General features: G+C 40.4%; 3 long non-coding RNA genes across 3 annotated transcripts; 2 read left to right on the forward strand and 1 right to left on the reverse strand.

Annotated features, from left to right (window-relative positions):
* The first annotated feature begins 1,406 nt into the window (after positions 1 to 1,406).
* LOC138959050 (uncharacterized) lies at positions 1,407 to 4,118 on the forward strand. The gene is made up of 3 exons (XR_011453587.1): positions 1,407 to 2,009; positions 2,538 to 2,713; positions 3,470 to 4,118. It is a non-coding gene; the product is annotated as an uncharacterized lncRNA (long non-coding RNA).
* Positions 4,119 to 4,969: 851 nt separating this feature from the next.
* On the reverse strand, positions 4,970 to 6,607 carry LOC138959053 (uncharacterized). Its single transcript, XR_011453590.1, has 2 exons — positions 6,028 to 6,607; positions 4,970 to 5,442 (listed from the first exon to the last, which is right to left on the reverse strand). It is a non-coding gene; the product is annotated as an uncharacterized lncRNA (long non-coding RNA).
* Positions 6,608 to 6,944: 337 nt separating this feature from the next.
* LOC138959051 (uncharacterized) lies at positions 6,945 to 11,282 on the forward strand. Its single transcript, XR_011453588.1, has 3 exons — positions 6,945 to 7,334; positions 8,249 to 8,368; positions 10,868 to 11,282. It is a non-coding gene; the product is annotated as an uncharacterized lncRNA (long non-coding RNA).
* Positions 11,283 to 13,436: the final 2,154 nt, after the last annotated feature.

Raw genomic sequence — 13,436 nt, forward strand, 5'->3', positions numbered from 1 at the left:
TTCCCTTTGGCAGGGCATGTCATGTCTTTGGCATAATGTCCTGATTTGCCACAGCGGTAACACAGTTTATTGTCAGTACTAGATCTGACTTCACGGGGTTTCTTGTCTTTCTGGTCACCTTTAGCACCTCCATGATGAGTAGATTCAGAATGAGTTTGCCAACGTCTGTTGTTTCCTCTTTCTCTCCTGGACACAGCACCAACCAGTTCTTGACCAGGTTCAGAATCAGTGTCTGTCATCATCTTTAACTGCCTCGCTGCTGCTTCATGCGCACGCGCAATATCCAAAAGTTGGTTCACGGTCAAAGTTCCTTTCTCCAGATACTTTGACTTGAGCCTTTTGTCTCGACACTTGTCGATCACTTGATCCCTGATGTTTTCATCTACCTTGTCGGCAAAATTACAGTTTGTAGCTTGTTGTCTCAACCTTGTCACAAACTGAGCCGTTGTTTCTTCTGGCATCTGTGCGATTTGCCGAAAAACATGCCTTTCATAAGTGAAGTTCTGTCGTGGTTTGAAGTACGCATCAAGTGCTGCCACAGCTTCATCATAGCTGTCACCTCTTTCTGGTAGAGTGTCAAAAGTGTCCTGAACTTCGAAGCCTGCACAGTGGAGTAACAGCGCTTTTTTCTGACCTTCCGGAGTCTCACCCCTTGCCACCAGAAAAAGTTCAAAACCTCTCTTCCACCTCGTCCATCTTGTAGAGACACTAGATGGATCGCCTTTTGGATCAAATGGTCCTACACTTCCTATGCCACTAGCACAGCTCATTACTCTCTGCTGAGGAACAGCGTCAGCGTTATCATTTCCATTTCCTGCCATCTTTTTTTTCTCTCGCGCACGTGGTCGGATGACGTCACGCAGTCTGGAAAATTCTTTCTGATTCACACGAAAGTTCTTGACAGAAAAATGCCGCTTCTCACCTTGTTCACACTCCTTTTCCTCGTCGCCAATTGTAGAATAGTGTTGTCTGATGCAACTACCATATTCCAGTCATGCTCTAGGCATACAAACACTTCGAAGACGGTTTCAATGAACAGCCGATTTATTTCGTACTTCTCACATGGCCGTGATACAAGGGAGAGCAACCCCCCCGGTTCAAGGGCAGTAACTCTATTAATACACTACAGCCCGTGCCCATCCTGTAGTGGAATGCATGAATGGAGACTATCAAGCTAGTTGGGAACTAAATCCAAAGTTCGAAACTATCGCTCTAGTGCGCAATGCATGGCACGATATTTTCAAGTATACAACTCTCCTGTGTTCACTTTCAAGTGAATAACTATCGTTCTGATATCATTTTAAAGTGAAGCTAAAGAAACCTGGTATCGGCACTGCTGTGCATCTCCTATGATCTCAATGGTATCAAGGCACGCCTTTGCCGCGACAAGGTTTCCCAATAGACCTTTTTCGTATAACCTTTGCCCCCAGCGTTTCGACCAATCAGATTTTAGGGCACGGCAGCCTCTCTCTGATAACCGGAAATAAGGGGCAATAGGTGCCTGGCCTGAAATACCTCTTTCACTGTCGGTGCTCGAAGTACTATTGCTAGAGGATTACTTTGAGAAATTCTGCAAGAAAACGGATTATCTTGTTCAAAATCATGAACTAAAAGTCAAGGACATGCATGAAGGTATGGTTTGAAACGGCTATTGGTGGTATATGGACGAAAGACTTGGCGAACTTCCCCTGCATAAGCGAAGCAGAGGTGATCGACCACAGATCTACAGATCTCTGGATCAACTTTCTTACTGATACTACTGCGTCGACGTTCGACAAGTTATACGACGCATCCAGCGCAAAGAATGCAAAACCTTGGGGTAAACGATAGACATACTGTGTGCATAAAATGTCTTTCTGCATGGCACAACAGCTAGTAAGCAACTGTGGTGATCAGACTCAGAGCGAGTGTGCTGACGTCAATGAAGCAGACTCGCAACGAAGTGTATGCTGTTGTGGGGGGACGCTGACCGGACAGGCACTTGGAGCCTACTGCGAGTGTATTGCTGGGTAAGTGTTGTTGGCCTTGTATGTTTTGTGGGATTAACTTGATGGCTGCGTTACTTGGTATCTTACACAATCAGTTTTCATACTCAGTCATATAATGCATGGCACACAAAGTGACAAACACACACAGAGATTCATAATTCTCTACTAAAAATGTCTGCATGCAAAAGCTGTCATTTTTGACAAAGTTATGAGCAGCATGTTAATGTAATTTCAATCAGTATCTCCAGGAGACCATGCCATGTTGGCTAGGCATGTTCAATAGAATACCAGGTACCTGAGTGCGGAGTTTTATTTAATGTGTACGTACACATGTGTTTGTGAATCCTCTTGTCAATGAAGGTTATCACTGCAGTAAGATCAAATTCCATTCTGAGCCGGTATATATTTTATATAGATATCAACAGCATGCGCTTACAAGCTCTCTGTAGGAATTCCTAGGAAAGATAAAGTTAATTGTTATTACTAGCAGGCTAAGGAAAATCAAGATGACACAAACGGAATTTGAATGTGTGTTGTTGTTTTTACCAGAAAGGACAGTCTTGCAACCATGTGGCCGCCACCCTTTTTGCTGCTTCACACTACATGGCTGAAGGAATCGACACTGTGCCAGCAGACAAAACTTGTACACACTACAAATGTATGTGGAAGGGGCATGCTGCCATGAAAACTGCACCAGCTGCTCTCGATGACATACAAATTGTTAAGTAAGTGTGTATAATAATTAATAGGGTTGCATTACCTAGAGGTTTACATCAGAGTGTGATCTATTTTTTTCAGAACATAAGTCTCAAAGTTAAAATATAGAGCTTGTTAACTACAACAGCTACAAGACTGGGGAAAGAGAAACAGTGATATTTATAAAGTGCATTATCAACAAACTATGCATTTTACATTTAGTCAAGAGACCAGGGCGGTGGTGTATGTTTGTGTGTAGAGCAATTTCTGGAAAACTACAACATTATGTTCTAAAGGTTAAAAACAAACCAGCCCTGAAACAGTGAAAGTGGCAAGTATTTTACTCGCCATAGTTAGTAGAAGCATGCATCTGGTGAGTAGAAGTGTTCATCTACTCGCCAAATGCGAGTGAAGATGCTGAATCAAATTGTTGGTTTGGTTCGTAAAATTTGCTCTCTGGCTGGTACGTTTTCAGAATCACTAGCCAGAGGCTAGTGCATAATTTTTTGACTTTCAGGGCTACAAGCTTAGAAAGTTAAACAGATTTGTTTTAAACACAGGGAAGCGTGATTTCCTGTGGGACAGTTTTGCTACTGCGCTATGCTGGGTTGCCATTTACCTTATTCGACGTGGATGCTGGTTTTCAGCTAAGCATTGTCCTTGTGAAATGTACTGCGTTCAGTATCGTTATACATGTTTGACAGACTGGCGCAACTTGTTTTAGCATTTGTACCCAGCATAAGATTTGCTTTAGTGTCAAGTAAAAAAAATAATTTCATTTTCAGGTATGCTTCAAGACAAGACAAGTTTCCCCGGACGACTCTTCAAGGCCTCAATTTTGACCAAGAAGTCCGGATGCAAGGAAGCGCGACTAAGAGATCTTCAACAACCGGTACCAACCGTTTGAAGGCTGCATATAGTTATGATATACTGAACTAGGGTTTTCAAGGTGTGATATTTTTTTCCAATACCAGTTAATTAAGTTGGTAGCAACAGTTAACTGTTCTGTCAAGTGAAAAATGTATGTAGTTTCAATATGGACAGGTAAAATCAGTACTTTGTTTACAGCGAGGGAGGGTATGTAGTGCTGTCACCTCTGTGTATGAGTTCAGGTTTAATTTTTTAAATGCCTGCAGTTAAGACAGAAGATTGTGGAAGCTGATAAGAACTTGTGTCAGAGGATAGTAAGAAGTGTTTCGGCTTCGTACGGACTATACCATCATCCATGACTTGTGTGTATTATTCGGAGAACGTATCAGAGCCGAGGATATGTGTTGTGAACAGCGATTCTCAGTGATGAAAGTGTAGTGTGTTTAATGCCGGACTGTATTCTTCTTCAACTTCGGAATGGCAAGGAGGTATTTTGTGAGATGTTTTATGATTTGATATCCATGTACTGATGATTTCATTCAATAGCGAAATGTTTGAAATGTTCATTCGTTTTGTGCCATGTTTGTTGTTCAAGAGCGTGTTGTCACCATCCCTTATGAATATGGACGTGTGTGAATGTTGGTGCAGACATGAGCGTTTGAGCGAGTGAATTTAGAAGCCCTGTGCATGAAAGTCATTACCGGACAACCAAATCAGCAAACATAGAAATTCCTTGTCATACACATCGATCTGATCAAGGTAATAATGTTAGCACTTTTTTCCAATTTATTTCACAGTTATTTGTTATTTTTGGGAGGAAATTATAATGCAATTCACCGATTTTAAAAAACATGATTCCAATTGTCTCCCTTGAACAAATTTGTTTGTACAAAATTTGTTACTTACTTTTTTTTTCTCAAGGCTATATCAAGGAAAATTCTTTTTGAACTGATTGTGGGACCGTGCACAAGCTGACAGACTTGAACTCAAAAGTTGCAGAAGATTCTTGGCTGCGACTTTTGAGTTCAAGCCGATCAGTTTGTGCACAGTCCCAAGATTTGTCTATATTTATTTATCACTTAAAATAAAATACAGTTTTTCTTTTAATGAAACTGTAGATATGTCAAAGACTGTTTTGAATAATTTTGGGGGGTAATTTTCTTTAAGAAATAACTCAAGTGAATGCACAAATTGTGTACTAAAGTGTCGGTACAAGGGAGACAATTTGAAGCCATTTTAAAAAACAAAGCAGTATATTGCATAATAATATCCTTCAATTATAACAAGAAATAAGGAATAAACGTCTCTTGACATGTTGTCTACCTAATTATCTTGATCGCATTTATTTAAAGTGGGAATCGTTATGTTCGTAAGCTCACATACAATCATTGATGAAACAAACTCAGACCAGACCAGAGATTTGATTGATAATGGGCCCTTTATTCTATACAGTACCAGAGTAAATTATATAAACCATTACATGACAAAATAAGCTTCTTGCTCTTTGGAGTGATGTGGCCTTTGGCAGTTCATCAACCCAGTAATGTAGACCTGCCTTTTTTTACGAAGTAGGTACATGCATACCGAAAGATCACCATATGTGTGAAACCATACTGCAGTGTCATTTTTCAGTAGAGAATCAACAGAAAAAGAGCGTATGTTCTCCTTCACCTTCATGTTGTCTTTCTTCAAGCAAGAAACATCTTCAGTCAGACGATTAATCACAGAGGCCTGTTATGTAATTATCATCTGCAGCTCTGCCAACTTGAGGTAGTCTGTGTTCCAATAACAATACCCTCACATGTAGTCGTGTCCCTCTTTGCAAAGGCATGATCTGGCCCTGGTCCTAAGCTCTCACTAGATGCAGAGGGCAAAGGAATGGCTGCTTCTGTAAATACAAAATCAAATGTATACATTAGCAATATAATCAGCATCAATGATCTTGTTATCAGATTACACATGCATCACACTCACAGCATTTAAGCATGAAAATACCTGAGGGAAATAACTCCTGAAATTGAAAAAAACTTAGGGGTGCGGGAGATGCTCCCCGGAAATTATTTTGGAGTGTTCCATGCAAAATCAAAATTGTAGAAATCTAGTGCTATTTTTGTTGTTGCATCAATTAATGGTACATTTCTGGGAATAAAAAAAATGATTCAGCATGAGCTTTATCGATGTCTTGAAAACTGCATCACTATCTGTATCAAGTAACCTCCTTAATCTTCTCGATTCAAGAGTCTGTTGATTCAGAGATACTGTAGCAACAGATCTCTGGTTGATTGCATGCACGCGGCTTGTCGACAATGTCTAGATCTTGTTTGTTTGTTTTCTAAAATCTTGCAATTGTTTCGTGACCCTTCCTATGCATCCGTTTTGGGCTGCCGATTCATTTTAAATTTCTTATACACTGATGTAGGAAGACAATTTGAAGTCAGCAGATCATAAATTGATAAAAACAAACAAAGCTTACTTGGCTCTGAGTCTCTTCCAGATCCGACGATATTTTCAGCGTTGACACTGGGGGGTGGAAGCAAAACCGCTTGCTTGTCGTCGGTCTTCACTGAGCGGACAAAGTCACGTCTCCGACCAGTACCTTGTCCTTCTGCTAGAGTCACTTGTTCTTGATGTTCTCTCAAATCCAAGATTAAGGGTGGGTACGAAGTCAAAGGAGTTGGCATCGTTGATAGCCGTGCCATTGCCAGACACGAAGTGACGCGAGCAGACTTTTCAATGGCACAGATCTCTGGGCACAACAAACCCCTGTCGTCGGATTGCTTGCACCCATCGCGTCCTTCGCTGTTGCGCCTTCGCAATTGCACCCATCGGTCGGAAAGCCATACAATGACAAATTCTGTCCACCGTATTTCTCTGTCTTCATTGATTCCACTGTTGCACTTGCAGTTGTAAACACAACAGTTTGTCTCGTCGTCTCCGCACTTTACTTTGCACCAAGCCTCGTTGTCGATTTTTCCTTTTGCCCCCTAGTTCCGGTAGATCTGACAATAAACTTCACAGCGCATGCGCCAAAATTTAAGTGAAAAAGGTCTATACCGGCACTTGTCTTGTCTAGACAGTGACGTCATTCATAGATGACGCCAATCATAAATGACGTTTGTCAAGGGAACTTATGCTTTCAAGTGTTGCTGCTTCCAGTGACAGGAAGGTATAGAGATTGATCATTGTATACAATCAATTTATCATTGTATACACAAATTACACAAACGTCATCTTGTGAGGGACCAAAAAATATTGAAACTCTCGGATGATTTTTTTGTGTGGTATCAACCTCGACCTACGGTCTCGGTTGATACCACAAAAAAAATCATCCTCGAGTTTCAATATTTTTCGGTCCCTCACTCGATGACGTTGTGTAATCTCTATATGTTCCGACCTAAGTTGGTGACTAACTTGCCTAAATTTGGTCCTCCTCCGAGGAGGACCAAATTCCTTAGTTTCGAACTATTGCAAAAATACAAATGGCGGCCGCCATGACAGTCTTTGATTTTGCTGTACAAAAAAATCAAATATTCGGCAGTCCGACGCATGAACCAAAGAATGATGTCGACAAAGAAGTTGAAACATTGATTGCGCTTTGGAGGGGGTTCAAATACAAGTCGTGAAGTGACCGGCACAGCTGATTTGGGACACGATCTACCTTGAGTCGGGAGATTTGCTATGAACATTGACTAAATTTCCACTTTTTACATCAGCGACTGTACAAATTTGGCTTGTACATCTTCCTGTCGCCGATTTTAATCGGTTTGGATCATCCAACAGGTAAGAGCAAGATTCATCCGTTGTGTGCGTGTAGTTTGTGTGTCCCACGGTGTGTGTGTTCGTTTGTGCGCCTCGGTGTGTGAGTGTGTGTCAGATTATATTGCAATAATACATCAGTTTGTTAGAAAGTGAGAGCAAGGGTAGATCTAGATCTATGGGCCAGGCAGTACTGTCTGAGTGTCTCCGAAACCGTGTTCAGTGTCATAGGAAAATAGGCCTACGAGCCATTGTGTAGTGGTGACGATGAAAGATACAGTTGTTGTTTTTCTGACAGTGACATTGACAATGAACGATCGTCAATGCATCAATGATTATGCACAGCAGCATCGGTTTCTTCGGAACTGTGCACTGTTGACTGAATTTCCCACGGTGGAGCAATGAACAGTAGACACTAAAACAAAGCTAATCTAATGCATTGAAGCATCGCTGTAGATCTATCTCATTCAACTAACAATATAATGCAGTGAATGGCAAATCTATCTCTGAATGAACTGTTGTGTATCCTTATTTGCTGTAAATGTCCTGGCTCACACTGCACTCCCAACATTAGAAGTATGTTTTCTAAGCTGAATGCATGTATAATTTGATATAGTAAGTGTGTAAAGCCAAGAGTAACACTAACTGGCCCAAAACAATTTTTGTGTGTATACAAATGAAGAAAGAAACTGACTTCACTTGAATCACTGCCACTGAAAGTGTGTCTATTGTGTATTTTTAGAAGGGTTATTCAAGAATGACTTATTTTTCTGTTTAAATACTTGATATTTACTCTGCATGAACAGAGTCAGAGGTAAATGCTGCTGTATAAACTATGATTGTGAAAGAGGGAATAAAAGAATCAATGAGCGAGTGGTTTAATTATAATACAGTTATTATTTATTGTTAATTAATTATTTTATGGTGTGTTTTTTCAGGCCTCCTAAGAAACCAGAGATGATGTGTGATGAAGTGTTCATACAGCTCTTGCATTCAGATATTATTCTGGAGAGGATTCAGACTGAGTGGACATGCTGCTTTACAGACTACCATGAAGAGTAAGTCACACATTTCTGTACCACTACCAAGTACCTGCTTGTGCCTATTAAATTGTTATTGTAAAATTGATTTATGATATGTAAATTGGCACTGGTGATAGTAGTTTGAAGCTGTGTAGATGTTTTTGGCAGACTTTTGTACGTTGTGTTGTAAAGAGATCTGCGTTTCACATTAGATGCACTTACAATCTAGATAGATACATTCAGCTATGTCAACACTTGTTACATCTGAATCTGAGAGTAGTGGCAGGAGATGCAAGTTTATTGACACAAAAACATTACGGCTTTGTATAAAATAAATTCTTACATCTGTATGTATCCTTGCATAGTACAATTTGTACTATTTATACAAAATGGTACATAAAGCTTGGTTTTAGTTCTCTTTCTCTTCTCAAATCCTTTGCCACTATTCTTAAAGTAAATTACACAGTGTGAATGAACTAATGCAGCACAGGAAAGTAAAACAAAATTGCAAGATAAAATGAAATCATTACAGTAAAACCTGCATCCAGCGGACCCTTAATTCGGCGGACACCTTTGCATAACGGACACTTCAAGTGAGGACGGATGTATTTTACACTCAAAAACTCCTTAAAAGAGCGGACACCTCAAAGGCGCGGACGCGGACACTCTTTTTTGGTCCCGATTTGGTTCGTTACCTGTCAACAACGGTCCGCCATCTTGGTTCTGCAAACAATCTCGCTGGCGATGTGAACGCGCGAGAAGCTTATTTTGTAAGCCAACGACAGCACTTGAAAGATTGATCGCTCATTGGTCGATGCCGTGAATTGAACTGAACTCACAAACAAAAACAAGTTAGGGTTTCTACTTTCTGTACTGTGATGCATCTTCGTCTCATCCTTCGTCGATCGCGGTCTCATCATGTCAAAACGGAAATTTCTGACTTTAGAAGAAAGAGTCGATGTGATAAAGAAATTGAACGGCGAACTCTTCGAGTGGTTTTCGAGAGCTCGATCAAAGAATATTCCCGTGAATGGCCCATTGCTTCAGATAAGAAACCGATTGCACCTCTTTCTCTCTCTCGCTCGTTCTCTCTCTCGCTCGTCCTCTCTCTCTCTCGCTCAGTCGTTCTCTCTCTCTCTCTCTCTCTCTCGCTTAGTCGTTCTCTCTCTCTCTCTCGCTCGTTCTCGCTATCGCTCGTTCTCCGTTCTCTCTTTCTCTCTCTCTCTCTCTCGCTCAGTCGTTCTCTCTCTCTCTCTCTCTCTCTCTCTCTCTCTCTCTCTCTCTCTCTCTCTCTCTCTCTCTCTCTCTCTCAGTCTCCCTCTCTCTCTCTCGCTCGTTCTCTCTCTCGCTCGTTCTCCCTGAAATGCTGACAGCTGTCATGAACTTGAGTAGCATTCTGAAGATGTGCGTCTGAACCAAGCCAGACTGATTCTGGTTTTGTACATGTTGCATCATTGTTGAACTTGTTTTCTTTGTCACTTTCTGTATGACTACATATAAATAAAGAGAATAATAATAATAAATAATAATAATGTAATGCACAGTTTAGAATAAAACTATTTGGCTGGGTTTTTTCTTCCCAAATAATGTCTGCGCATTCATATTCAAAAGAAAGGACACCTTTGTACAAAGGACAGTGGCAAGGTTCCCCAAGGGTGTCCTTTGCTCGCAGGTTTTACTGTACTAATTTACTGGAATTATTTTAAAGGCACATACAGTTATTCTTCCCTTGGCTCACCATCCTAGATCTTGCCAGGCTTTTACGTGGAATAAGAATGAATCTGTTCACTGGGATACTTCTAAATTCAACACCCTGGCTTCTTCCTGCTCAGAGTTAGATTTTGTTGTGGAAACCACTCTCAGATTAACAAAAATGTTACTTCTTTACTTCTGCGAGTGACTTTTGAGAAATTCGTTCATAAACAAAATTCAACTATGCACATGAAGCAGTCACTGACTGTCAGGGTGTCAATATTTTATGTGTCTGGGTGAAGTTATGTTCCTATCCCATGTACAACTGGCCAGATCTGAAATGGCCAAAATCAATGGGATCAACACACATCCCCAGAATCTTCATCACTGGAAAATGTAGTGGGTTGAATGTATTTTAATAAAAAGGCTGACAGGCGAGTGCTTTGGATCCTGAAAGTTCTGTTTTGGACTGAAATCGAGACACATTTCCCAATGAAACTCAAACTGTATAGTGTTGATGCTGAAGAGCGAAAGTGTGTGGGTTGAGGGCACACTTGTTTTTGACTAAAATCGAGAAACATTTCTGCCGAGCACAAAGTTCATACACGCACAGATTTTTTTTAATAGTTTAGATTACAATATCACACACACCATCCCCGATCCCAATGGTCATGTGAAGAGCAAGTGCTTCCTCACCCCCCCCCCCCCCCCACACACACACACACACACACTGCTCAACACGTACACACCTTCTCCCCCCAACACACACCCTCCCCTCGCTAACCAAAACCCAACCCCGTGAATACTGAAGGTGCTCAGTTATATGTTTTCTTTATTTTTCAGGAAGGACCGCTACATTAAGGGAAGGCTGTTTGCACCTTGGTTCCTGGGTTCGCTGGGGACGATGATCAAATTCAGAGTACCATCACAATTCTGTGCTTTTCCATCTGATTCGGCTGAGAATGCTTGCAGAGGTTTCTACACTATACTACCCGTCATAAAAAGTAGGCAGATGCGTTTGAGGGCAGATCTTACTGATGAGGCTGTTGATTGAAAAACCAAGTATATGACTGAAAAGGCCATTAATTTCCCTACTTTATTCAGAAACAAAATTGGGTTTTCATGACGTAGTGTCTATGCAGTGAAACCTGCAACACAGACACACCCCCCCCCCCCCCCCCCCCTCCCACAAATCAAATTCACAAAATCAAGCTTCCCGTGTTAAAATCAACAACACAAATCAGAACATTTAAATCGAAACTCAAACATGTTTTGCATGTCATTCGACTGAACAATCAAATCTTTATCCACAACAGTCCGTTTTGTTCACATATATCTTGTCTAACATGAACGCTATGGCATGCTGAGCGTGTAGTTGTCAATCCTCTCAGTTTTTGAAGTCGTTTTAGCGGGTAATGAGACCAAAAATGGTACATTTCAGAACTCCTCAACGCATTGTCTTAAAACTGTCAGTGATTTGTGCTAACACACGTCGTTAAGTACAACAAGTCGCGTAAGGCGAAAATACAATATTTAGTCAAGTAGCTGTCGAACTCACAGAATGAAACTGAACGCAACGCAACGCAGCAAGACCGTATACTCGTAGCATCGTCACTCCACCGCCCGTGGCAAAGGCAGTGCCCGTGGAATTGACAAGAAGAGCGGGGTATTCGTTGCGCTGAGAAGGATAGCACGCTTTTCTGTACCTCTCTTCGTTTTAACTTTCTGAGCGTGTTTTTAATCCAAACATATCATATCTATATATTTTTGGAATCAGGAACCGACAAGGAATAAGATGAAAGTGTTTTTAAATTGATTTCGAAAAAAAAATTTTGATACTAATTTTTATATATTTAATTTTCAGAGCTTGTTTTTAATCCGAATATAACATATTTATATGTTTTTGGAATCAGCAAATGATGGAAAATAAGATAAACGTAAATTTGGATCGTTTTATAAATTTTTATTTTTTTTTACAATTTTCAGATTTTTAATGACCAAAGTCATTAATTAATTTTTAAGCCACCAAGCTGAAATGCAATACCGAACCCCGGGCTTCGTCGAAGATTACTTGACCAAAATTTCAACCAATTTGGTTGAAAAATGAGGGCGTGACAGTGCCGCCTCAACTTTCACGAAAAGCCGGATATGACGTCATCAAAGACATTTATCAAAAAAATGAAAAAAACGTTCGGGGATATCATACCCAGGAACTCTCATGTCAAATTTCATAAAGATCGGTCCAGTAGTTTAGTCTGAATCGCTCTACACACACACACACACACACACACGCACGCACGCACACACGCACGCACATACACCACGACCCTCGTTTCGATTCCCCCTCGATGTTAAAATATTTAGTCAAAACTTGACTAAATATAAAAACAAGTCGCGTAAGGCGAAAATACAATATTTAGTCAAGTAGCTGTCGAACTCACAGAATGAAACTGAACGCAATGCCATTTTTCAGCAAGACCGTATACTCGTAGCATCGTCAGTCCACCGCTCATGGCAAAGGCAGTGAAATTGACAAGAAGAGCGGGGTAGTAGTTGCGCTAAGAAGGATAGCACGCTTTTCTGTACCTCTCTTTGTTTTAACTTTCTGAGCGTGTTTTTAATCCAAACATATCATATCTATATGTTTTTGGAATCAGGAACCGACAAGGAATAAGATGAAAGTGTTTTTAAATTGATTTCGAAAATTTAATTTTGATCATAATTTTTATATATTTAATTTTCAGAGCTTGTTTTTAATCCGAATATAACATATTTATATGTTTTTGGAATCAGCAAATGATGGAGAATAAGATAAACGTAAATTTGGATCGTTTTATAAATTTTTATTTTTTTTTACAATTTTCAGATTTTTAATGACCAAAGTCATTAATTAATTTTTAAGCCACCAAGCTGAAATGCAATACCGAAGTCCGGGCTTCGTCGAAGATTACTTGACCAAAATTTCAACCAATTTGGTTGAAAAATGAGGGCGTGACAGTGCCGCCTCAACTGTCACGAAAAGCCGGATATGATGTCATCAAAGACATCTATCAAAAAAATGAAAAAAACGTTCGGGGATTTCATACTCAGGAACTCTCATGTCAAATTTCATAAAGATCGGTCCAGTAGTTTAGTCTGAATCGCTCTACACACACACACAGACACACACACACACACACGCACGCACGCACGCACATACACCACGACCCTCGTCTCGATTCCCCCCTCTACGTTAAAACATTTAGTCAAAACTTGACTAAATGTAATTAGCATGCATTAAGAAAAATGAAAGCTTCAATTTACCTTTAATTTCATACATTTTCAACTATGACTGTTCACAGCGCACTTGTACGCACACACACATTCTTGGAAAATGAAAGAGCCATGATCAGTTAAGCGTGTCAGCCGTGAG

Source organism: Littorina saxatilis, linkage group LG2 (assembly GCF_037325665.1).
Source record: "Littorina saxatilis isolate snail1 linkage group LG2, US_GU_Lsax_2.0, whole genome shotgun sequence".
Lineage (NCBI taxonomy): Eukaryota > Metazoa > Mollusca > Gastropoda > Littorinimorpha > Littorinidae > Littorina > Littorina saxatilis.